This window comes from Manis pentadactyla, chromosome 18, assembly GCF_030020395.1.
Source record: "Manis pentadactyla isolate mManPen7 chromosome 18, mManPen7.hap1, whole genome shotgun sequence".
Taxonomy (NCBI): domain Eukaryota; kingdom Metazoa; phylum Chordata; class Mammalia; order Pholidota; family Manidae; genus Manis; species Manis pentadactyla.
Genome location: NC_080036.1, coordinates 14,661,754 through 14,677,099, shown reverse-complemented (window position 1 = coordinate 14,677,099; position 15,346 = coordinate 14,661,754). Strand labels below are relative to the sequence as shown.

At 42.1% G+C, this 15,346-nt stretch overlaps 1 protein-coding gene across 5 annotated transcripts in view; it reads left to right on the top strand.

Moving 5' to 3' along the window:
• The window catches only part of APBA2 (amyloid beta precursor protein binding family A member 2), a 235,659-nt gene that overhangs the window by 48,713 nt on the left and 171,600 nt on the right, over nt 1–15,346 (top strand). For 4 of the 5 annotated variants that reach the window (XM_036878723.2, XM_036878725.2, XM_036878727.2 and 1 more), the window contains exon 2: nt 144–229. The exons of the other annotated variant lie outside the window; for it this stretch is intronic. The gene's annotated coding sequence lies outside the window, so the exon portion shown is untranslated. The remainder of the gene's footprint in view (nt 1–143; nt 230–15,346) is intronic. 5 annotated transcript variants of the gene reach the window in all.

Sequence of the window (15,346 nt, the reverse complement as noted above, 5' to 3'; positions counted from 1 at the left end):
TCTGACGTACAGTGCCGGGCGCTGCCAGCCTCTTTACTTCAATGTGCAGTTGGCCACTCAGGCTGGCGACCACCTGGCTGTTCATAAACGGGTGGCCTGCTTGCTCTGCCTGCTCATGCCCTGTCTGTGCTCTTCCGTCGCAGGCTCCAGAAGACTGTGGGAAGCCGGCTGCCAAGGCCAGGACCGTCCTGTGGATGGGCGCGGGTCTCGTGGGGCCCGGAGACTCTGAGTGAGTAGGACTGCGGCGCCAGCACTGTGCAGCGGTGTTTGCGTGTGCATCTCAGCCGAGGGCCACGTGGGAACTGGGGGAGAGTGAGACACCCCACTCTCTATCAACAGCTTAAACACAGCTATGCTCAAGTTTTTCACTGTTTTCTGGTTTCACAAGTGTACCCTTACTTTGAGAGGAAAGAGGGAAAGGTGACAGAGAGGTCATGGAGGACAAATAGCCACACAATAGACTGTGCATTTCCTACAACCCTGTGCATCTCTGCATTCAGACCACTGGGTCCCTTTCTGCCACCCAGAGGGCCTCTGGTCCTCTGAGCGGTACCATGTTGCCTCTTGGGTAGTGCCCCTTCCCGTTAGGGTGCTGAGGGGCCCAGGGCATCCAGGTGGGGGGACCTCCTTGGTAGCCCAAGCCAGCAGGACATGGACAGGGTCACCATAACAATTCCTAAGGTGTTCTGCACCCCAGGCCACTTGCTGTTGACCCAGCTGGCTGGCCCGAGGCTCTGCAGGTGTGGACAGGGTCTCCCTAGGGTCAACAGGCAGGGTGAGGCAGCCTGAGACCTGGGGACTGCTGCAGAGAGTCCCCACAAGGAGATTGTGCAGGTCACTCAGGCTGTGTCTGAGGCATCGATGAGGTCAGGTCTGAGGGGGTGTCACCTTGGGGTGTCCCCTGCTGGGACCGAGAGCCACCAGGCCTGTATTAGTTTGCTAGGGCTGCTGTAACAAAAGTACCACAGGCTGCGGGGTTTGAACAACAGAAATGTAGTCTTAGGCTCAGGAGGCTACAGCTCCGAGATCAAGGTGTCAGCAGGGATGGTTCCCCTGGAGGGCTGCGGGGAGAACCTGTTCCAGGCTCTTTCTAGTGGCAGGTGGTCAGCTGGCCTTTGTCTCTATCTCTGAATCAAGTTTCCCCTTTTTATAAGGACAACAGTCACACGGGATTACCTCAGTTTAGCTTGGTCATCTGCAAAGGCTTTATTTCCAAATAGGGTCCCATGCCCAGTATTGGGGGTTAGGACTTGACCATTGCTTTGGGTGGCCAAAATTCAACCTTTAACAGGTCCCCTCCCAGGATGGGGCCCACCCTCCGGCTGCCTGCGAAGTCTGGTCATTGGGCAGCCCAGCGTCTCTAGGAGATGAGTGGCTGCATGTCAACAGCCCTGTATTCACCCTGCACGAGCCCTTTTCCTAGCAGAGTAGGACACAGTGCACAGCGGGCCACAGCTGAGTCCCCAGCCCACGTTCATCCCTCAGTGGATGGTCTGCCCTGGCCCCCTGGCTCTCTGTCCTCACACAGTGCCCACTTGGCTCCCACACTGCCCTCCCCCAACAGCCTTGCTCTGGCTAACTTATCCACGTCCTGTCCCTAGTCCAGACCCTGGTGCCAACCCCGCTCACACCTTCTCCCAGGAAACACCCCAATGCATCCTTTTCTGCCTTCCTCCTGCCTCTCAACCCTGCAGCACCGTAGCTCCTTCAGTCATTTGTGGAGGCCTCAGAAACGGCCATAGCACCATTATTCTGCATGTGCGTCCTGGGCCCTGTGCTGTGGGAGCTCCTTAGGATCTGGAGCTCTCATTGCTAAAGGCCAGTGAGGAAACTGAGGTTCCTGCCCACATGCCAGAGCTAGAAAGTGGCAGAGCCAGGACTCAAAGCCACGGCATGCAGCTGCAAGGCCTCAGCCATTCCTCTGTCAGTTACTCTGCCAGGCCCCTTGTCCTGGGTCCTGGGGAAACCAGGGCACCTGGGATTCAGCCCTGTGCATGTGTGTGTTTACACAGCTTTCTTGGCCAGGTGAACTCTTGCTGTGATGTGATATGTACCTCCCTCCCTTCGCCCCCGTACAGCCCTCAGTTCATGTTTTCAAGCGTTATTTTTATTTTGTCAATAAAAGATATAGACTTATTTTAGAGGTCAAAGAGTTCTCCAACATTTATGATAAAATAGTATCCACCTGGCTGCTGCCCCCATTGTCCCTGTGTAGCCCCTGCCTATTCCACTCCCCAAGACCACCACTTCCGGCTTTCAGCTGTTTCTTCTGGGATTTACTTCCATATTCTGCAAATATCTATGCACTACTATTTCTGGACTACTATTGTGGCAAAGATGATTTTAACTCATTGTTTTCTCTCTGTAGAGTTGCTCTAACTACTATAGTTACTTCATAATTTTGGGTTAAATCTTTATAAAATATGTATCAGTCAGGATAAGCTAGACCATGAGGCAGTAACAAACATCTTCTATATCTAAGTTAAATTTCTGATTAGCAGGTACAGTGTTTATTTCTGTTCCTTGTTCTCTCTCTCTCTCTGGATTTACGTATTCTGGATGATTCCTATAAATTAGAAAGTATTCAATATGTGACCTTTAATGTCTGGCTCCTTTGATTTAGCACAATGTTTATGAGGTTCATCCTTATTATAGCCTGTATCAGAACTTCATTCATTTTTATGACTGAGTACTATTCCATTGTATGGCTAGACCACATTTTGTTTATCCATTCATCCATTGATGGACATTTGGGTTGTTTCTACCTTTTAGCTATTGTGAATAATGCTTTTATGAATGTGTATGTGTACAAGCATTTGTTTGAACACCTGTTTTTAATTCTTTTGTGTTTACATCTAGGAGTGGAATTGCTGGTTATGTGGTAATTTGGCAATTAAAGACCAAGCTGTTTTCCATAACTGGTGTGCTATTTTACATGCCCATCAGAAGTATACTAGGGTTCCAGTTTTTCCTCCTTCTCACCAACACTATTCCTTTTCTTTTCTTTTTTCAAATTATGTCCAACTATATGGGTGTGGCATGGTATCTTAATGTGGTTCTGATTTGCATTTCCTTAATAACTGCAGGTTGATGCTCTTTATCAAGCTAAGGATGTTCTCCTTTATTCTTGATTTGGTGAGTGTTTTTACTAGGAACGTTAGATTTTGTCAAATGCTTTTTCTGTATCAATTGATATATGGTTTTTCTTTTTTAGTTCATTGTGGTGGATTACATCAATTGGTTTTCTCATATTTAATCAACATTGCATCCCTGTAATAAATCCCATTAGGTTATGGTGTAAAATTCCTCTTACTTGTTGAGGATTTTTAAGTATATGCTCATGAGAGAAATTGGTCTGTGGTTTTTGATTCTTGTAACATCCTTGTCTGATTTTGATATTAGGGTTATACTGGCTTCATAGAATGAGTTAGGAAGTGGTCCTTCTTTTTCTAATTCCTGAAAGATTATAAAGAATTGGTATTATTTTTTCCTTAAACATTTGTATAATTCATGAGAGAAACTATATGGCTCTGGGGATTTCTTTTTGGAAGGTTGTTAATTATTGACTTGATTTCTTTACTACATACATTCAGTTTATTTCTCCTGATGTAAGTTGGTAGTGTATATCTTTTAAGGAACTGGTCCATTTTATCTAAATTATCAAATTTGGGGCATACAGTTCTTTGTACTATTCCTTTATTATCCTTTTAATGTCTGTGGGATCAATACGGTTGACTCCTCTGTCATTTCTGGTATTCATAATTTCCTGTTTTTGATTTCATTGATTTAGGCTCTAATTTTTACTATATTCTGCTTACTTTAGGCTTAAATTGTTCATTTTGCTTTCTAAGGCAGAAACTTAGGATATTGAGTTTATATCTTTCCTATTTTCTAATAAATACATCTAATGCTATAAATGTCTCTCTAATCACTGCTTTTCTACATTCTACAGATTTTGACAAGTGATACTTTCATTTTCCTTGTAGTTCAAAAATTGACAAAAACCTTTCTCTTGATATTTCCTATTTGACCCATGTGTTACCTAATTTAGAACAGTATTGTTTAATTTATGGATATGTGGGGATTCACGTATCTTACTATTATAAATTTTTAGTTTAATCACATTCTGGTCTGAGAAAACACTGTGTATGATTTCTATTTTTTAAAGACTTGTTAAGGTATACTTTATGGCCCCAAATGTGCTCTATCTGTGCAGTACGGTCTGAGTGTTTGGGTCCCCTCATTCATATGTTGAAATGAATATGTTTGTATGTTGAAATCATAACCCCTGGGGTGATGGTGAGATTTTTGGGAGGGGATTAGGTGATTAAGCAGGGCCCTCATGATGGGATTAGTGCCCTTATAAAAGAGGCCCCACAGAGCTCCCCATCCCCTTCTGCCATGTGAAGACACAGTGAGAAGTCTGAGACCCAAAAGAGGGTCCTCACTGGACCATGCTGGCACCCTGATCTTGGTGTAGCCTTCAGAACTGTGAGAACAAAATGTTTGCTGCTTATAAGCGACCCAGTCTGTGGTATTTTGTATAGCAGCCCACATGGACAAGGGCGCTTGGTCAATGTTCTGTACAAACTTGAGAAGAATGTGTTTTGCTGTTGCTGGATGGAATATTCTAAAAATGTCAGTTAGGTCCAGTTGATTGATAGCGATGTTCAACTGAACTCTCCTTGCTGATGTTCCTGTGTGCTTGGTGCATCGGTTACTGACAGGGGATATTGAAGTCTTCAATTATAATAGTGGATCTGTCTCCTCGCCTTTCAATTCTATTAGCTTTTGCCTAATGTATGTTGATACTCTATTGTTAGGTGCATAGCCATTTAGGATTGTGATTTCTTCTTAGAGAACTGAATTAATCATTATGTAATGCCCCTCCTTATCCATTATAATTTTCCTCATTCTGAAGTCTGCTTTGATTGAAATTAGTATTGGTGTCTCCATTTACCTTTGATTTGAGTTAGCATGGTGTATCTTTCTCCATACCTTTACTATTGACTTGCTGGAGTCTTTGTATTTAAAATGAGTTTCTTGTGGGCAGCATATGGTTGGATCTTCTGTTTTTATGCACTCTGACAACAGCTGTCTTTTAATTGGTGTATTTAAGCCATCATATATAAAATGATTATTGCTATATTTAGATTAATATAAAACTTTTTAACTATATTCTATTCTTGCCATAGACTTCTTTTTTTTTGCATTTTTATTTTATTTTTATTTTTAAATTTTTTATTAAGGTATGAGTGACATACACTCTTATGAAGGTTTCACATGAAAAAACAATGTCGTTACTACATTTACCCATATTACCAAGTCCCTACCCATACCCCAATGCAGTCACTGTCCATCAGTGTAGTAAGATGCCAGAGATCCACTATGTGCCTTCTCTGTGATACACTGTTCTCCCCGTGATCCCCCACACCATGTGTACTAAACATAATACCCCTCAGTCCCCTTCTCCCTCCCTCCCCACCCGCCCTCCCACACCCCTCCCCTTTCGTAACCACTAGTTCATTCTTGGAGTCTCTGAGTCTGCTGCCATTTTGTTCCTTCAGTTTTGCTTCATTGTTATACTCCACAAATAAGGGAAATCATTTGGCATTTGTCTTTCTTCACCTGGCTTATTTCACTGAGCATAATGTCTTCCAGCTCCATCCATGTTGTTGCAAATGGTAGAATTTGTTTCTTTCTTATGGCTTAATAGTATTCCATTGTATATATATACTACATCTTTACCCATTCATCTACTGATGGACACTTAGATTGCTTCCATATCTTGGCTATTGTAAAAAGTGCTGTGATGAACATAGGGGTGCATATGTCTTTTTGAATCTGAGAGGTTGTATTCTTTGGGTATATTCCAAGAAGTGGGATTCCAGGGACAAATGGTATTTCTATTTTTAGTTTTTTGAGGAACCTCCATACTGCTTTCCACAATGGTTGAACTAGCTTACATTCCCACCAGCCGTGTAGGAGGGTTCCCCTTTCTCTGCATTCTCACCAACATTTGTTGTTCTTAGTCTTTTCAATGCTGGCCATCCTTACTGGTATGAGGTGATATCTCATTGTGGTCTTAATTTGCATTTTCCTGATGATTAGTGATGCGGAGCATCTTTTCATGTGTCTGTTGGCCATCTGAATTTCTTCTTTGGAGAACTGTCTCTTCATATCCTCTGCCCATTTGTTAATCAGGTTATTTGCTTTTTTGGGTGTTGAGGTGTGTAAGTTCTTTATATATTTTGGATGTTAACCCCTTGTCGGATATGTCATTTACAAATATATTCTCCCATACTGTACAATGCCTTTTTGTTCTGTTGATGGTGTCCTTTGCCGTACAGAAACTTTTTAGTTTGTTGTAGTCCCATGCGTTCATTTTTGCTTTTGTTTCCCTTTCTCAAGGAGATGGGTTCAGGAAGAAGTTGCTCATGCTTATATTCAGAAGATGTTTGCCTATGTTGTCTTCTAAGAGTTTTATGGTTTCATGACTTACATTCAAGTCTTTAATCCATTTCGAGTTTACTTTTATTTATGGGGTTAAACAATAATCCAGTTTCATTGTCTTGCATGTACCTGTCCAGTTTTGCCAACACCAGCTGTTGAAGAGGCTGTCATTTCCCCATTGTATGTACATGGCTCCTTTATCATATATTAATTGACCATATATGGTTGGGTTTATACCTGGGCTCTCTAGTCTGTTCCATTGGTCTATGAGTCTGTTCTTATGCCAGTACCAAATTGTCTTGATTACTGTGGCTTTGTAGTAGAGCTTGAAGTTGGGGAGCATAATTTTCCCTGCCTTATTCTTCCTTCTCAGAATTGCTTCAGCTATTCAGGGTCTTTTGTGGTTCCATATGAATTTTAGGACGATTTTCTCTAGTTCATTGATCTGTTGGTATTTTGATAGGAATTGCATTGAATCTATAGATTGCTTTAGGCAGGATGGCCATTTTGACAGTATTAATTCTTCCTATCCATGAGCATGGGATGTGTTTCCATTTATTTGTATCTTTTTAAATTTCTCTCATGAGTGTCTTGTAGTTTTCAGAGTATAGGTCTTTCACTTCCTTGGTTAGGTTTCTTCCTCAGTATTTTATTCTTTTTGATGCAATTGTGAATGGAATTGTTTTCCTGATTTCTCTCTGTGCTAGTTCATTGTTAGTGTATAGGAATGCCACAGATTTCTGTGTATTACCTGCAACTTTGCTGAATTCAGATATTAGATCTAGTAGTTTTGGAGTGGAGTCTTTAGGGATTTTTATGTACAATATCATGTCATCTGCAAACAGGGACAGTTTAACTTCTTCCTTGCCAATCTGGATGCCTTTTATTTCTTTGTGTTGTCTGATTGCTGTGGCTAGGACCTCCAGAACTATGTTGAATAGAAGTGGGGAGAGTGGGCATCCTTGTCTTGTTCCTGATCTTAAAGGAAAAGCTTTCAGCTTCTCGCTGTTAAGTATAATGTTGGCTGTGGGTTTGTCATATATGGCCTTTATTATGTTGAGGTACTTGCTCTCTATACCCATTTTGTTGAGAGTTTTTTAAATCATGAATGGATGTTGAATTTTGTCAAATGCTTTTCAGCATCTATGGAGATGATCATGTGGTTTTTGTCCTTCTTTTTGTTGATGTGGTGGATGATGTTGATGGATTTTCGAGTGTTGTACCATCCTTGTATTCTTGGCATAAATCCAACATGATCATGATGGATGACCTTTTTGATGTATTTTTGAATTCAGTTTGCTAATATTTCATTGAATATTTTTTCATCTATGTTCATCAGGGATATTGGTCTGTAATTTTCTTTTTTTTGTGGTGGCTTTGCCTGGTTTTGGTATTAGAGTGATGCTGACCTCATAGAATGAATTTGGAAGTATTCCCTCTTCTATTTTTTGGAAAATTTTAAGCAGAATGGGTATTAGGTCTTCACTAAATGTTTTATAAAATTCAGCGGTGAAGCCATCTGGTACAGGAGTTTTGTTCCTAGGTAGGGTTTTGATTACCAGTTCGATTTCATTGCTGGTAATTGGTCTGTTCAGATTTTCTGTTTCTTCCTTGGTCAGCCTTGGAAGGTTGTATTTTTCTAGAAAGTTGTCCATTTCTTCTAGGTTATTCAGTTTGTTAGCATATAATTTTTCATACTAGTCTGTAATAATTTTTTGTATTTCTGTGGTGTCCGTATTGATTTTTCCTTTCTCATTTCTGATTCTGTTTATGTGTGTAGACTCTCTTTTTTTCTTGATAAGTCTGGTTAGGGGGTTATTGATTTTGTTTATTTTCTCGAAGAACCAGCTGTTGCTTTCATTGATTCTTTCTATTGTTTTATTCTTCTCAATTTTATTTATTTCTGCTGTAATCTTTATTACGTCCCTCCTTCTACTGACTTTGGGCCTCATTTGTTGTTCTTTTTCTAGTTTCATTAATTGTGAGTTTAGACTGCTTATATGGGATTGTTCTTCTTTCTTGAGGTAGGCCTGTATTGCAATATACTTTCCTCTTAGCACAGCGGTGGCTGCATCCCTCAGATTTTGCAGTGTTGAATTATTGTCATTTGTCTCCATATATTGCTTGATCTTTGTTTTTATTTGGTCATTGATCCATTGGTTATTTAGGAGCATGTTGTGAAGCCTCCATGTGTTTGTGGGATTTTTCATTTTCTTTGCGTAATTTATTTCTAGTTTCATAGCTTTGTGATCTGAGAAACTGGTTGGTACAATTTCAATATTTTTGAATTTACTGAAGCTCTTTTTGTGGCCTAGTGTATGATCTATTCTTGAAAATGTTCCAGGTGCACTTGAGAAGAATGTGTATTCTGTTGCTTTTGGGTGTAAGTTCTGTAGATGTCTGTTAGGTCCATCTGTTCTATTGTGTTGTTCAGTGCCTCTGTCTCCTTACCTATTTTCTGTCTGATTGATCTGTCCTTCAGAGTGAGTGGGCTGTTGATGTCTCCAAGAATGAATGCATTGCATTCTATTTCCCCTTTTAATTCTGTTAGTATTTGTTTCACATATGTGGGTGCTCCTGTGTTGGGACCATAGATATTTATAATGGTTATATCTTCTTGTTGGATTGACCCCTTTATCATTATGTAATGTCCTTCTTTCTCTCTTGTTGCTTTCTGTGTTTTGAAGTCTATGTTGTCTGATATAAGTATTGCAACTCCTGCTTTTTTGTCTCTGTTAGTTGCATGAAATATCTTTTTCCATCCCTTCACTTTTATTCTGTGTATGTCTTTAGGTTTAAAGTGCATCTCTTGTAGGCAGCATATAGATTAGTCTTGTTTTTTTATCCATTCAGTGACTCTATGTCTTTTGATTGTTGCATTCAGTCCATTTACATTTAGGGTGATTATTGATAGGTATGTACTTATTGCCATTGTAGGCTTTATATTCGTGGTTACCAAAGGTTCAAGGTTAATTTCCTTACTATCTAAGAGTCTAACTTAACTCACTTAATATGCTGTTACAAACTCAATCTAAAGGTTCTTTTCTTTTTCTCCTCCTTTTCCTTCCTCCTCTATTCTTTGTATATTAGGTATCATATTCTGTATTCTTTGTCTATCCCTTCATTGACTTTGAGGGTAGTTAATTTAATTTTGCATTTGCTTAGTAATTAGCTGTTCTACTTTCTTTACTGTGGTTTTATTTCCTCTGGTGACAGCTATTCAACCTTAGGAACATTTCCATCTATAGCAATCCCTCCAAAATAGACTGTAGAGATGGTTTGTGGGAGGTAAATTCTCTCAACTTTTGCTTATCTGGAAATTGTTTAATCCCTCCTTCAAATTTAAATGATAATCTTGCCAGATAATGTAATCTTAGTTCCAGGCTCTTCTGCTTCATTGCATTAAATACATCATGCCACTCCCTTCTGGCCTGTAGGGTTTCTGCTGAGCAGTCTGATGTTAGCCTGATGGGCTTTCCTTTGTATGTGATCTTATTTCTTTCTCTGGCTGCTTTTAATAGTCTGTCCTTATCCTTGATCTTTGTCATTTTAATTACTATATGTCTTGGTGTTGTCCTTCTTGGGTCCCTTGTGTTGGGAGATCTGTGGATCTCCATGGCCTGAGAGACTATCTCCTTTCCCAGATTGGGGAAGTTTTCAGCAACTACCTCCTCAAAGATACTTTCTATCCCTTTCTCACTCTCTTCTTCTTCTGGTATCCCTATAATACGAATATTGTTCCGTTTGGATTGGTCACACAGTTCTCTCAATATTCTTTCATTGTTAGAGATCCATTTTTCTCTTTGTGCCTCATCTTCTTCGTATTCCTCTTCTCTAGTTTCTATTTCATTTATCATCTCCCCCACTATATCCAACCTGCTTTTAATACCCTCCATCCTGCTCCTCAATGATTGTATCTTCGACCTGAATTCATTCCTGAGTTCTTGGATATCTTTCCGTACTTCCATTAGCATGTTGATGATTTTTATTTTGAACTCCCTTTCAGGAAGAGTCGTAAGGTCCATGTCATTTAAATCTTTCTCCGGAGTTATATTAATTCTACTCTGCACCAGGTTCCTTTGACATTTCATATTTGTATATGGTGCCCTCCAGTGTCCAGAAGCTCTACTCTGGAGCTTTTGAGCCCCTGAAGCAATGTTGGGGGTGGCAGGGGAGTGGTATTGGTGCCTGGGGGGAGGAAAGAGCTGTTACCCGCTTTCCATCTGCTGTGCCTGTCTCCACTGCCCGAACCAGTGGGCTGGGCACATAGTTATACGCCTCTATGCTTTGCATTTGTAGTTGCTGTAGATGGGGCTTCTCTCTGTGCCTCAGCTTCTTTGTATTCCTCTTCTCTAGTTTCTGTTTCATTTATTGTCTCCTCCACCGTATCCAACCTGCTTTTAATACCCTCCATTGTGCTCTTCAATGATGGGATCTTGGACCTGAATTCATTCCTGAGTTCTTGGATGTCTTTCCGTACCTCCATTAGCATGTTGATGATTTTTATTTTGAACTCCCTTTCAGGAAGAGTCACGAGGTTCATGTCATTTAAATCTTTCTCGGGAGCTGTATTAATAATTTTACTCTGGACAAGGTTCCTTTGGCGTTTCATGTTTGTATATGGCGCCCTCTAGTGTCCAGAAGAAGCTCTTGTCTGGAGCTGCTGAGCCCCTGAAGCAATGTCAGGGGTCGCAGGGGAGCGGTACTGGTGCCTGGGGGGAGGAAAGAGCTGTTCCCCGCCTCCCGGCTCCTGTGCCTGTCTCCACTGCCTGAGCCAGTGGGCCTGGCACACAGGTATAAGCTTTTGTCCCAGAGAAGCTGGATATGGATCCCTGCTTTCCACAAGCAGCCGGAATCCCAGTCTCCCCAGGAACTCTGCCTGTATTAACTTTCCAACCCAGTAGTCATGCGAGTCTCATGAAAGCACCATGAAATGTAGGTTTGTGCTCCCAGCGCAGATCTCCGGAGCCAGGTATTCAGCAGTCCCAAGCCTTCCACTCCCTCCCTGCTCTGTTTCTCTTCCTCCCGCTGGTGAGCTGGGGTGGGGGAAGGGCTTGGGTCCCGCCTGGCCACAGCTCTGGTACGTTACCCTGTTTGGTGAGGTTTGCTCTTTTCTCCAGGTGTATGCAGTCTGGCGCCATCCTCTTTCCTGTTGCTCTCTCAGGATTAGTTGTGCCAACTATATTTTCTAATTGTATCCAGTTTTAGGAGGAAGCCTCTGTCTCTCCTCTCACACTGCCATCTTTAGTCTTCTCCCATAGACTTCTTTTTTGTTTTTTGTTTTTTGGCTTCCTAGGTTTCATTGACCATTTTATATGATTCCATCATATAGCTCCTCTTAGCCTCTCTTAACTAATTATTTGTACTTTAAAAACATATTTTTTTAGCATTCACCTCAGCATTTACAATATGCATTTTAAACTAATCTAAGTACACAGTCCAATAACAATATATGTCTTCCCATTTAGTCCAAGTAACTTAAAATAGAGAATTCCCAGTTCTTCCTTCTGTCCCTTGTGACATTGCTGTCACTTGTTCCACATATCCAGAAGCCATGATTACATGGTACATTGTTAGTGTTATTGCTTTAAATAAACAATTATTTTTTAGATCACACAAGAATAAGAAAAATAAAAGGTTTCATTTTACCTTCATTTGTTCCTTCTCAGACAATTTTCCTTTTTTTTTTAGGTTCAAATTTCCCACCTATATAATTTTCCTTCTGCCAGAAGAAAAATCTCTTATTTCTTTCAGGGACATCTTTTGGTGATGAATTTTCTCAGTTTTTGTTTGAGCAAGTATTTGTTTTTCCTTCACTTTTGAAGGATAATTTTGCTGGGTGTAGAATTCCCAGCAAAATTTAGATTGGAGGTTTTTTTCTCTTAACAGTTTAAAGATTTTCTTCTACTCACTTCCTGCTTGCATGATTTCTGAGAAGTCTGCTGTCATTCTTTTCTTTGTTCCTCTGTAGATAAAATGTTTCTCCACTTCCTTCTGGCTTATTTCATGATTTTATCTTTATTTTTGGTTTTCTGCAGTTTGAGTATGATAGGCCTATATGTAGAGTTTTTTCTTTTTCTTTTAAAAATATTTCTAGTGTATCTTTTTGCTTCTTAGACTTTCCATCTCTGTTTTCATAACCTGTCTGTTCTTGCCTGTTTCTGTTTTTCCCATTAGAACCCTTAGCATATTAATCAGAGTTATTGTAAATTCCAAGTCTGATAATTCCAAATCTATGTCATATCTGCATATGGCTATGAGGCTTACTTCATCTCTTTAGAATGTGGATTTGAAAATTTTTTAAATTTCTTTTCTATTTTCAATATGCTTTATAGTTTGTTGCTGAAAGTGAGGCATATTATATTGGGAAATAGGAACTGAGGAAATAGGTGAGAGGATTTAGGTAAATCTCACTAGGAGGGGGACTGGGTGTCATGTCTGCTGTAGCTGCAGGTACCTGAGGCTCTGACTCCTCCAGGGTCCTGGGTTTGCCTCCCTCTTGATTTTGGGCTTCCCTCAGACTCCTCCTCAGAATCTGCTGCTCTTCCAGCTTTGATACAGCTGTCCTACTGAAGCCCTGCTGGTGTGGTAGAAAGGTGTGGGGAAGGGAAGCATTCTCTAATCTTAAAATTAAATCTCCATCTTTGCTTGGGCCAGTGCTCTGGAGCTGTGAGCTTCAGAAGTGTTTATTCTTGTACAGTTTTCTGGTCCCCATAGTTGAGGCATGAAGGGCTGCAGGGAGCAGAAAGCCCTTCCGTAATGACTCTGAGATAAGGACTGGTCAAGTCTTTCCACTTGGACAGCAAGGCTTTGCTATGGAGAAGGCTCTGGGTATCTTCACCATGATTGCTCCTCTTCCCTCTGCCAGAGCTGAGATGAGATATTTCTTGATCCTTCAGATTTCAGGGGGCAGTCTGCAGACTCAGTGCACTGATGGGCCCAAGAAAAGCCATTGGTTTTCAGTTTGTCTGGCTGCTTCTTGTCCTTCCTCTGCTTTAATTTTCTTCATTACTCTTTTCACCCCCTGGAATTATGTTCTTTAATTGATGGTGCACTCATGTTTTGCCTGTCTTTCCCACTAGAGCGTAAGCTCCAGGGCACTGGAATTTTGTTCTCTTATCCCCACACCTAGAAGAGTGCCTGGCACATTCTGAATGAATAAACCAAAAGTGATAAATAGCGAGGCCAAGCCACCTGGTCACGGGCAGCGGCTTATTTGTAGGTTTTCTATTGCGTATTTGGGTGTTGGTGAATTTGAAGCACAAATGAGAGATTGCCAATTGGAGGTTTCTAGATGTCCTTGCTGGATGGAGGTGCTTACAGTTACCATGGGAGATGCAGGATTATGATATTGCTTGCCTCTCATGGGGGCTTCTGGTCTGTCTTTAAACGTCATTCATGGTGGTGCTGGGGGCCAGGGCCTCCCGGGGTGTCAGGGCTGGCCCAGCCAGCAGAGCAGTGGGCTTTTCAGTGGCCGCTTCTGAATGGCCAGCTGTCTTGCCGTCTTACTGTGGATGATCCTTCCATCCCACCCTTTTCCCCACATTACCAATACTTTGCTTTTGGGATTGGAGTAGTGAGCTTTCTCCACATCAAGAAAAACAAAATTGCCCCTGTTCTCCAAGTCCTGTCATTGATCCCATTGGCAGCATTCATTCTCATGAACAGATTTTTAAACAGTTGCCATCTGTTGTGCTCTTAATTGCAAGTGTAAAAAACATTATTTTCCTAATTCCATCAGGAGAAGGGAGGAATATGTCTTCCTAAAGGCCACGGTTCTTGTAGAGAATGCATAGATCTGCCACCCACTCATTAAAGGTAAATTGCTTCTGCCTCACATTGAAGCATTTGTAGCAGTTATGTTACCTAAAGGGTAATATTGGCCCACTTATGTGTGTATAAAAACAAGTCAGGAGAAACGTGGAAGTAGCCAGGGTGATGGGAAGCCTGAAGGCTGTGTCCCCTGTACCCCTCTGAGGCCCCATCTCCCCAACCCCAAGGACAGCAGGTAGAGAACCTTACTGAAGAGGGGTATGTCGTGTCTCATGCCCAATGTGGGGCTAATGCTCGTGTCCCCTGAGACATCAGAGCCTGGTGCTACTGTCCCCACTACTTTGAATTGTCAGGCTGCATAAGAAACAAGCGGGAAATAGCTTTACTTTTATCCCTATTGTCCCTGCAAACATGCCCTAGGGGCCTAGTTCTTTTTCTGCCCAAATGAGGTCCCAGAGGTCCTGGAGCTTTCTGTTATTCTAAGGCAATAAAATGCTCTCTGGTTATTTCAGTCCCATAACAGGCTCATTTCAGAAATAAAAATGAGTGATCGTAGAATCTCCATAGCTTCTCCCGCCTGGCTGGAGCCTGACCTCTCTTGGAGGCTGGCAGTGGAGGGAGGGCTGTGTGTGTGTGCCTTCTCCCCCTCTGCTAGTCTCTGGCCCTGCCAGCCAGTGCGGGGCCCCGAGGGATGCGTTATCTGGGAAAAGAGCAGTCTTCCCACTTAGGGCGTGCTTGGCACTTACGGAATCCAGCCCGCCTGTGACTCTGAATGGTCCTCTTGGGGTCAGTTTTGTGGGTTTCTCAGAGACACTCCTGCTGGACACTTGCAGCTCATCCTCATGACTCAAGGGAAGCCTGTCTGCTGGTGCCTGTGACACCCGCCCCTTGCACCGATGCTCCCCCAGGTCCCTCGGACAAGTTTTGCTGGGCTGGCCATGCCCCACACCCGTGGGTCGCTCCTCCCTGGGCAGCCGCTGTCACCCTTCCTCCCTTGAAGGGCTGACTCTGGCCATGGCCTCCTGCCTGTAGATTCTCAGGTAAGCCAGGCACCAGTCCCCCAGATGCTGGAGACGCAGGGCAGCCATCCCAGGGGTCTAGAAGCTCCACTCCACAGGTA